We start from the raw sequence: 11,113 nt of genomic DNA, 5'->3' as shown, positions 1-11,113 counted from the left end.
TAGTTGTAGGCAACTTTAAGCAGCATTCACTGCCAAAACTATGATGCCTTTGTGCTTTTATGTTAATTACTTCATTTGTTACAAACACAACTATCTAATCTTTTTGTCGTCCTGGATTTATAGCACATCAGAGGTATACATCAGTGATTTTTGACTTGGAGTTGAGCATGTGATAGGATGCTCACAAGATTTATTCATACATACCCTTTATGTGGAGTGAGAATGGTGCTGGAATACGTCTTTCGGGAGTGCTCAATTTGAAGTTCCTATTCTAGGGTATCTGTCTGCATTATGAAGCCATATTATATACCAGAACTGATTTATGTATGCATGAGTTTGGAAAATCTCTTTATTAGCCAGCATCAGGCTCTGGCCAAGGTGGTAGACATGTCTGAGACAAAGCAAAGAAAACCTGCATAGAGCTTACTGCTATTTGTTAAATGGTATGTACGAGTTTGGCTTCTTGGAACAGAAGCAGCTATAAGCCATGTCTGATTCTCTTGTTTGGGTTTCTTATGTGAATGTCATGTATTGAGTCTTGCTTCTGACTAATTTTTACACTTTATTTTTCCTCCCCAGATTTTGATGTCACCTTTCTTTGTAGTCCCTCCCCATGTAAATGAGGAGACAAGGTTTTCATTCTGAATGAGCTCATCTATTTTGGGATTTCTTCTGCAATAAATGACTAGGGATTGTAACAGCAAAGCTTCCTCCATTGCATACCGTCTTAATCATCTGCAGACCAGGTTTGTCCTCTAAAATGAATGAGGAAGAGGTAGTAAAGTAATTAAGACTGGATTTGTGTCTCATTGCTGATTGAATTTTAACTTAATTATACAAAGGCTGAAGTATTAACTCATTCTAAACATTGGAGATAGTTTCTTAGAGATACACGCTTGTGAATGACCTAACTAGGAAAACAACTTCACTCGGAGTTTATACTTCATCACATATTACAGTTGCAAGTTTTGATACTGACAGCAAGGAATTAAGAATAGAGGAGTCATTCTAAGGGATTTAATAAATAAAATAAACTTTATATATTATTAAACTTTATGGAGGCAGTGAGTAACTTTACTTGGCTTGGATGAAGGCTGTTTCTAGTGGAGAGGAAAGGATCAGGGAGTAGGAAAGGATTATGAGAGAAAGTAGTAATGTATTTGCAGTAATGTTTTTACATGGATTATGCTGGCTTAAGCAGTTACCTGAGTTTGTGCCAAACAAGGTATCTTCCGAAATCCAAACCTGATGAGGAGAACCCCCTAACAGGGGAAATTAGAAATAAAAGTACTGAAAATGGTGTTATTTTGAGAATTATATTGTGTATCAGACATTTGTGTAGAGAACACTTTTTTTTCCTTTCACTGTGGCTGCCTTTGACAAAAATCTTCAGTTCAAATACTTTTGGGTATTTTTGTTACATTAACTTTCTATAAAGTCTGTCTTTACCTGCCACTGAAGTTTCATCAGCATGTCTTGCAAAAAAAGTTGAAATCTAACATAAATTGTTTAACTACAGTGTTTTGCAATTCTTTCCTGTGCAAGTATGATATTTTTAGAACTTTTCACGTAGCAATTATTGTTTTGCGTTTTGATTCCTACCCATTACCACTGACATTGTGTCTTTGCCTGTAAGTTGGCTCAGTTGATTATGCTATCTGAATTGACAGACACTCCAATTCTAAACGTGCAGCTTCTTTTGATGGCCAGTAACTAAGGATGCTGAAATAGCACTCCCAAACCCTGGATTTACTTTCCTGCTGCCTCACTTGCACTGGCAATCATTTTCATCTGATCATGCAGGGAGGCAGTTCTGGGAGCTGAACAGAGTATCAGTGATTGTTTATGAAGAGTTATTCTGATGGCAGTTACCATTTGGCGAGAATAGCTTCCCGTAAAGACCTTTGCAGGTGGAGTTGCTATGCAGAGCATAATAAAGGTGCCAAACTGTAAACACTAGGAATTGAATAATTAATGTGAAAGAAGCAATGATGGGAGAGAAGGGGAATACTATTCCCTTGTCTATGGCTCTGCTCTTTTGTAAACAACAATATCGTAATAATACATAGGAGTGCAAATAACTCTGCTCCAAAGTTTTCTGCTCGATAAAATAGTCTCCAGTAGATAGTAGTTTTGCTATCTAGAAGACCTACAGGTGAGTAGATGGGCAAACTTTGTGCTTTTGGTGCAGCATTTTGTAATTCGTGGATTTTTTTTGTTTTGTTTTGTTGAAGTGTAGTTTACATATGGTTTCATCTATATCCTAATACTGAAGACTTCTTTTTTTTTTCTTTGCAGAGTCTGTAAGGGTAAGCTCAAGCCTCACCTTCCATCGTGCAACAGTTCTGAGCACATATGGTAGAGAGCACCTTATAACTGCAAAATCCCAAAGGTAGATGATGTTAAAGGATTCGAGCTAGATAGTGGAAGGGTAAGTAAGGCAGGAAGCAGGTTTCCCTGTCAATTGTGTATCTCAACAGACTGCTTAACATATCTTTCTGTCTGCAAGTGACAATCTACATGCCTCTTCTTGCAGTAGGTGACTCCAAGCAGTAGTTCCCACAAATACTTAAATGGAAATGGGGTAAGGGCCTTTGCATAGCAGCTGTACAACTTAAAGACCACTCTGTCAAATGGTCTTTGAGTATTATCTATAGATAAAATTCCATAGGACTGCTTAGCAGATGCAACTCAGAGGTTATTTCTTAGCAAGCACACTGATATAGCTTGAGTTCTGGTGGAGCTCTGGTGTTAAAAGCGCCCTGTCTTTATCACTACCATAAAAGTCATTGACACAGACTCCAGTCTGTTTTAAAACTCGTATCTCAGTGAAGATCATTTGTTGGATCAACTGTTCTGGAGACCTGAAGGGTCTTCTTACCAATTTTATAAATGGAGAATCACTGATTCTGAGGTTGAGAAAGATGGTATGTGCAGGAAGTAACAGTGAGGCCATAATAAGCAAAAAACTTTGATCCCTTAGCAGTTGGTGAACATGGATGAACACTACTATTACTTCATCTTTACTCACCCTTTTGTCATACTGTGGCTAAAACTTCAGGATCAGAGAAGTGAAAAAGAAAATGCAGACAATTCTTCCTAACCAGAGAACAAGGTAAGCATGTAGAGGTGAAAACAGCTAACATTTTTCTTCCATATTTGAAGCCAAAAGGTTGATCCACATTCTGGAACTGTCATCTAGGACTTTGGACCATATATCCCACTCAGTCTAGTACAAAAAAGAAGTCAGCCTTTCTGCCAAAGTATCAATGATAACTAGGAGATGGACCAGTGATACGTAGAATTGTCTCTAAATATAGTAGTTTGCAAAGATCAGCCAAAAGAGGTGGAGGGACACTACACCACCTCACATTCTGAAGATAAACAGTTGCAGTTTTGTTTGTCAGCATGCTGTTGTAACATGTCTTCTGATAGGGTTGCAGCATCTTTTCCATAGTGCATGCTGTTCCGGGTTCTGTGAGGTTTGGGAACAACCTTCCTTTTAAGAACAACCAGTCTTGCACAGTCATGCCCACGAGTACTTTGCCAGTGCCATGTACCACGACTGATGAGGTAAGTGAGATCGAAAAGCAGCCCCCTGCAAGATGTGAGGACCATAGTAATGTTGTATCTTACAAGACCATATTCTGGGGGGAAATACTAATCATGCATAGACAGAATCTGAAGGTGTAAACCATACAAGTGGGGAAGCCAGACTTGAAAACTTTATAGGGATAGATTGGCTGGAGATGTCACCCGACTTAGCAAGGTTAGGCAGATTTGTCATTGTGATAGGAAGGACACCCACACATGCATGTTATGGCAGTCCAAAACCTGTCCTGAAATGGAAAGATTCTTGCAGGTTCTAAAGAAGGTGTGGAGTGGGCTCTGCCTCTTGCTTGTCCCTTCACCAGCCAGCTGTTCACACCACAAGAGAAATACAGAGTTCTATCCAGGGAAGATCTGCACCATTGCTAATATTTAAGAGATGCAGCAAGTCTGAGTTAATCTTTACTAATCTGTAAAACCAAGATAACACTATTGTAGGTGATGCACTTTAGCCGTGTAGAAATGTGTCTCATGAAGTTTGATCCTGCAAGGAAAGAGAGGAGGATGCCAAAGCAGATAAATAGAAGAAAAAAAAAAATAGTGTTTACATGAGCCTTCATTTTTTAAATGTTTCCCTTGAGAATTTGATAGCTAGTGCAGGTAAGAGCTGGTAGGTGAAAGATTTTCATTCTGTGGAAGTCTTCTATGCAGGGTGAGTCAGCAGTGGCAAATGAAATAATAAATTTTAAATAAATAAATAAATAACTTAATAAATAAATAAATAACTTGATGCTGCCAAGTAAGGGTGTGAAGATTCTGACAGACTGGGGCTGAACCCCTGTGCACATGTTGAGATAGTGCCAGAAACAGCGGTGAGGATCCTGTTGCCATCAAACTATGATTCAGAGGGACAGTTGTGTTTTGCTTGAAATTGTACGGGATCCCAGTAGAATTGTTTTCTCCTTGTCCAAAAATAGGAAGAATACTATTTTGAGGCACCAAGTCTCACCTGGGAGATGGCAAAGGAAACAGATCTTTGAGATTATAAGAAGCGCGTGCTCAGGGCTGATCAAATGCCCCAGACAATACTACGTACAGTTGCATTTTGAAATAATATGGGCTAACATACTAATATTTAACATGGGGTGGTTGAGGATCCCAGTCTGGTAGCCTGTCATAAGGTCTGAGAAATGATTTGAAAGTGTAAGGCTCCTAATACTGAATTATGTGTTGAGCCTGCCCTGATCTTTGTGCCGTTGCTCTAAAGTACTGCATTGAGGAATGACATGCATTCTGTGCCAGAGCGTGGACAGTCCATAGCAAAAACTCCTCATACCTTCTCACTGAGAATAATTGAGAGGATCTAGAACACTGATGAACCCTGCCTGTATGTTAGTAATTTGAGGTGGAGACACTGTCTTCAGCGTGGGCACCAGGAAATGAAACTCAGCAGTTCTTTGAAATTCTGTAGAGAATCTGAGGAGCAGGGAGGCCTTTCTGCATTAGGTTAAAGTGGATCAGAAGCTTTTTTTCTCAAATCTGTGAGAAGATCGGGTTCTGGCACCCACAACACATTGTCGTGATTGATTAGGGCTGTGCTACGAGTCCTTGGTCAAGAGGTTGTGGGAATCGATAATGCTGCCGCTGTCTTTTTAATGAAATCATTTTGGAACTGCCACTTCCTGTTTCTGTCAGCATGAAGTTTAAGACCTTACATCTTATGGATGGAGTGCTTTTACCACATGCGCCCTATGCACAGGGCAGGCAGAGCTGGAAGATGAATCGCAAGAAAAAGTCATGTAAGTAGAGCTAACTAGACAGAATAAAGCATGAGTTTAAGATGGTTAAATGATACAAATACCAGTAAGGAACAGTGCATTACTGGAGGGATATCCAGCCACGGAATGCTGTAGTCCACCTGACAGAAACAAGAAACTGGAAAAGTGCCAGACTTACTTGTGCATCAGACACATGAGAATATGGACACCATCAAGTCCTCTGTGGAAAAATTATCTCCAGTGATAAAGCATTTGTACAGCTGCAGGGCAGATACACATGTGGATTATCACTTAAAAGATAAAACAACATGTTTTCTATCATAAATGAGATTTTATTATACTTATTATTAGCTTCTTGACAATATTATAATGTCTAGTCATTTTTATACTTGGCACACTAATGTCTGTTATTTGGTATGCTGCTCCCTCTTTAGTGTTTTTCTATCACAAGCTGAATTCCAGTGCAAGGACACTATCTTAAATCAGCGTGTTTTAAGACTTCTAAGACTGATGGTAGGATTGCTTAAGCAATATAACTGGAGAGTAATTCCTCACAGGCAAGTACAGAAATGACCAGATGGTCTCTGTAGTCCATGCAATCTTTTTTTTTTTTCCCCCAATTGGAAATGGAAGTTACTGGGCCTGTCTGATCCTAAAGATCTATTTCTACACTGAGTGCACTGCACATGGCTGTTGTAGTAGCTTCTGTTTTGTTAAGAGATCAGCATGCTGGATGGTCCCTGATGGGGAAAAAGGACTTGAAATGTACTTTGCCTATGCTACAGGATTTCCTTAGTGAAGTTACTTAAGCTGTCTGGACCTCAACTCACTTTCTACAAGTACATAATGACAGGTGTACCTATTTCTGATTTCCTCAGAATTGTAAATTTATTATAAGACTAACTGCTCTTTGAGGCAAGCAAACGCAGTAGTGCTAGAAAAAATGTAAAAGCGAGTTGGTAAGTCGTTTTGAAGAAAGCTTTGCCCAGTGGATGGTTGTTAATGGATGAGCAAAGAGCATCATCCTTACTCTTGACCAGTTTTTTTTTTTACTACATGCAGGACTGGTTTGGTATGATCGGCAAAGGCGAGTGTTTGCCTCGGGCTGGGCTAGCTAAAAGTTGTTTTCCAAGCATGTGGAAAACAACAGCCTCGCAGAAATGTGTTGCAGTAAAAATCCTCCAGATCTCGAATATGGCTGTAATGGCTGTCTAAAAATAATACATAACAAAGGGTGTGCTTTGCAGGGAGAGCCAGAAATAACTTGCTTTTGCTTTGTCAAAACGTGAGGCTCTTACCAGTCGTTCAAAAGCAGCAGCCTGGCCGGGAGACCACGCAAGAGCCAACTTTGCAGCCGATTTTCTAGGTACGAATCGCGAGCTCAGACTTCCCCCAAAGAAATAATAAACACCCGTCGCTTGTAGTTTCCAGCCTTCGTTTTGTAACAAGCCGTGTCCCGCCCCCTTTCACCCTGCGCTGGGGGCGAGGCGCGGGAGCTCGGGGATCTGCCGCCGGCCCCGGGCGGGAAAGCGGCGGCAGAGCCGCGAGCCCCCGCCTTGTCCGCCGCGGCCCGGCTCGGCCTGGCCCGCTGCAGCGTCGCCTCCCGGGCGCTGCCAGACCGCCCGGCCCCGCGCGGCCCTCCGCCATCCGGGGCGGGGGGAGCGGCGGCGCGCAGGCCCCGCCCCGCGGCGCGGCGGCGGCGGGGCTGGGCGGTGCCTGGCGCCCGCACGTCCCTTCCCTCGCTCTCCTCCCCCCCGTCGGCGCAGCGCTGTGGTGAAGCCGCATTGTTTGTGCCGAGGGGGGAGGGGAGCGCCTCGGCCCCGGGAGCTAAGCGCCGAGCCCGCAACCGGACGGCGACCTGCGCCGCGCCTCACGAATGCGCCGCGCCCGGCTGCAGCAGCAGCCGCCCCGCACCCAGCGCCGGGTCGCCGCCGCGGGCAGCGCGGCCCTCTCAGCGCCTGCTCGCCCGCCCGCGGCTGCCGGACGCGGGGCCAGGCGGCAGCACAGGCGGCGGGACCTCCGCCATTAAACCGGCCGCAGCGTCGGCCGCAGAGGCGGAGCGGGAGGTCTGTCAGCCGCGCTTCGGCGGCTCCCACAGCGTGAGTGAAGCCGGGCGGGCGGCGGGGGGCCGCGGAGCCGGCGGGTCCCGCCGCGGCGAGAGGGAGACCGGTGGGGGGAAGGGAAGGGCTGGGCTGGGCACGGCGGCGGGGGAGGCTGCACGGCGGGGAACGGCGGCCGGGGGCGAGGTGGCCGGGCGGGGAAGGCTGCGCGGGGGGGAGCGGAGCGCGGCGGTCTGGGGGAGGGCGCCGCTCGAGCTGTTTTGTCGCCGCCATATTTGTGGGCCGAGTATTTTCGCGGAGGGGAGGGAGGTGACTGTTGGGAAGGGCTGGAGATGATGGGCCTGGGCAGGAACCATCCTCCCGGGGGCCGGGAGGGGGGAATGCCGGGGCCGGGCAGGAACCATCGGCGCGGAGGGGTGTGTGCACGCGGGAGGCTCCCTGGGCGTGGGCAGGAAGTGTCCGCGCAGAACCGGCGAGGGCGGGCCCCTGGGCGTGGGCAGGGCCCGGGCGCGGGGGCGGTGGGTCCTGGGGTGAGTGCGGGGGAGCGGAGGCTCTGGCGGTGGCCTTCCGCCGGCTCGGGGGGAGAGCGGCCCGGGTGACCCCGCGTGGCTTAGCCGTCCCCGGGCCGGTCCACCGGGCTGCGTGACACGGGTTCTCGGCGTTCCCCGGAGGGGACTGCTCCCACCCCACAGCTGGAGTTGTGGCTGGTCTCCGCCCCGTACGCGTGTAAGCAGTGTTTGCTTACCCTCCCGCACTGTCCGGGGTTAAAGAGCATTCCCGTGTCTTCCTCGTTCTCATGGTCTGCATGGAAGCGTCCACTGAGAATGGAATTCCCCTCTCCGGTGAGCAGGGGAACCAGGGACCAAAGGCAATTTATTTGAAGAGGAGGAAGGTAACTAGGACAGAGATTGTAAAAGGAATTCATAATTGGAAAGTGTACGTTACCATACTTGTTCTCTTGGTCTTAGCTGTCCTGCGCTTTGCTAAAAAGTATTTTTGCCCTCATACCGTGCATTCCACACAAACAGCTGTCTTCCTGTACTTTTGTTGTGGTAAGGGAACGTGTCTGCTGGTGATTTTCCTCCCAAGCAGCTGATGTAATTCCAGGAGAGGAAAGCTGTGGATAACTTTGCCCTTTTATCTCCTGCAGTCTCTGAGTTGTTGTAAGAGGCAGAAAAGTGTTAACAGAAGTACATTAAAGTAACTTCATTTTGCTGTGAGTGTGGTATCTCCATTAATATTGAATGAAAACTGTCTTAGTTTACTGTTTTTCAAACCTAGGTCCATGGTCTTTGTTCGTATGGATCTAGGGGGTACTGTAGCAGGCGAGGGAAGAAAGATGCCTGATAATTAACTAGAAAAAGCAAACCCATCGCCAGTCATGAATTTTCTATGCAGAAATGTGGTCTTCCTCTGGAATATGTATAGGACATTTGCAAATAGCATTTTTGAGAAACAAAACACAACACTGCTTTGGCTTCTGGAGCATTTAAGTTATTCACACTACGTTTCTATAAAATTTGGCTAGAGTACTACCAGTTCCACTTCTGTGTCCATTGCATTGCGTTTGTGGGGTATCCATTCTCTATTTAACTGTGACTGTAATTGGCTTCCTAATTTAGCTTTGTTTATAGTTGAGTATTACAGGGAAGATGCCTAGATGTTAGCTCAATAATTTTTTATCATTCTGGTTCATACCATTTATTTAACTTTTATGATAGTAGTCCTGAATCGTAAAGCAAGAACACTTGCACTTTCAACTATTTTTTCCTGTTCTTACTGCCTGCTTGCAGCCATGCCTAAGAATCTGGGGAACAGAGGGGGATGGAGAGCTTGGAAACCTACCATTAACATGCTTTTCTGTAATAATGAGTTAAGGTAGATAGTGAAGTGTGGATAAGTTGCGCGTCTTTTTGCTTATTTCCGAAGTCTACCTCTCATCCTTCCCCCCTGTATTTTGCTCAAAACAGTCACTACCCTCATGAGCCACTATGAACAGATACACAACCAGCCAAGGTGTAGGAAGGGAAAATTTTTTAAAAAATTACAGACCTTTACATCTAGACAGAATTAAAGTGCAATTACATGAGGTAAAGATAATTTAAATGCTCTGTTTTTCTCGATTGGTGACTAAATTAAAGACAGATATAAGAGAAAAAGACCATAAAATGATTCTCATCTGTTGACACATCCATATGTTTTAGCTGAAGATTCCCTCATCATTTGTTCACAATAATAAACAGACATCACAACAGGCCGTTGTGTTATCTTTGGCCTCTGAGTTATAAAATCTACTTTGAAACTAGGAACTAATTTTTAATTTCAGTTAAATTATCAGTATGTCTTTCTTTCTGGTTATTGAACCTTCTGTAGCACGTTTAATGGTTTAAGTTTTTTCTGCAGTTAAGGCATCAGTATCATTTAATCTTATGTTGTTTTACAGAATTAAATTATTAAATATTTCTTCCAAACTTGTTTGAAGAGGTGGAGCCTTTTTTATTCATCTGTTGTTTATATAGAGCAGATCAGAGATCTGTCATGATTAAACACTGACTCTTGTCCGGTTTTGTGCTTGTGCTATAAAAACAAATAATAAGAGTTAAGGATTACTTGTGTAGAAGTGAGCAAGATAGTGCTCGCATGAATAATAAAACCAGCTTAGATTTGTCTTTTTAATTTCTCTGGGAAAACAAGGTCAGTCTGTAAGAGTAGATAGATCAGACCCTCTCAGGAACTAGTTTTAATGCTAGCTGCTTAAGTTATTTAGCCTTCCTGTAAAGGGAGTTCCTTCAGTACTTTGAAGGTGCACCTTTAGAGATTGGCATCATAGAGTAAGCAAAAGGCAGGCTACATGGAATAGTTTATGTCACTGTTCCAGTTCTTGCTGTTTTCTTCCTGAAATAGATATACAGGTCTTTAACAATAATTGTGTTTTGATCTCTGTATTTCTCTGCGCTTTTGGCAATACATGCTAACACTAGTTGCATTATTTTAAGTAATACACACCATTGATTTGAAGTGCAGAAGTTCTGATTGGTCAGAATTGAAAAGGTGAGGCCCTAATAATGTTTTAAGCCAGTGATTAAAGATCAAGAGTTTTTTTCTGTAGCTGAGGTTGAATTTTGCTATTTATTAATGGTTTAATAGGAAGAAGGCAGGAGGGAGATAGAACTGTTAAACTTGATCGTTATCAGTTGGTTTTATAATATTTTCAACCCTCACAGGAAAAAAAACCCCAACATTAAAATGCCAAGAGGCATAAGTATGGAAGCTTTTAATTAGAAATCTTGTGATCAAAATGCGTGTTTGTCCTAGTGATGGTACTTCATAGGTTGGGGGGAAGCTGTTTTTTTGTACAGTATGTGGAACAAACTTTTGCCAGTAAGTGCTAAACTTGAAAATTATGTTCAGGAGTTTGGAATTGGATTTAAAGACAGGGAGATTTTTATCTACCCCAGTTTCTCTGAGACAACTCTTGAAAAATTTATTGAGACAGAAAGGTGTGCATACACACACATTTACATGCAGGGAGCATGTTTTTGCTGTAACTCAAATCTGCTTTACTGGTGGAGTATTTCCTAGTTGCAGTCCATTTTGCACCATATTGGGCACTGCAAGTTCAATTGTGTACTTGTCATTTTGTAAAGAATAACAAGCTCACTAAGAATTGAGGAAAGTAAAAAAAGTAAAGGGCTGTCAAACTGCATACTTGCCATAGTTGGAAGT

The sequence above is a fragment of the Phaethon aethereus genome (genome assembly GCF_964289735.1).
Source record: "Phaethon aethereus genome assembly, chromosome: 1".
NCBI lineage: Eukaryota > Metazoa > Chordata > Aves > Phaethontiformes > Phaethontidae > Phaethon > Phaethon aethereus.
This window is presented reverse-complemented; position numbering follows the sequence as displayed.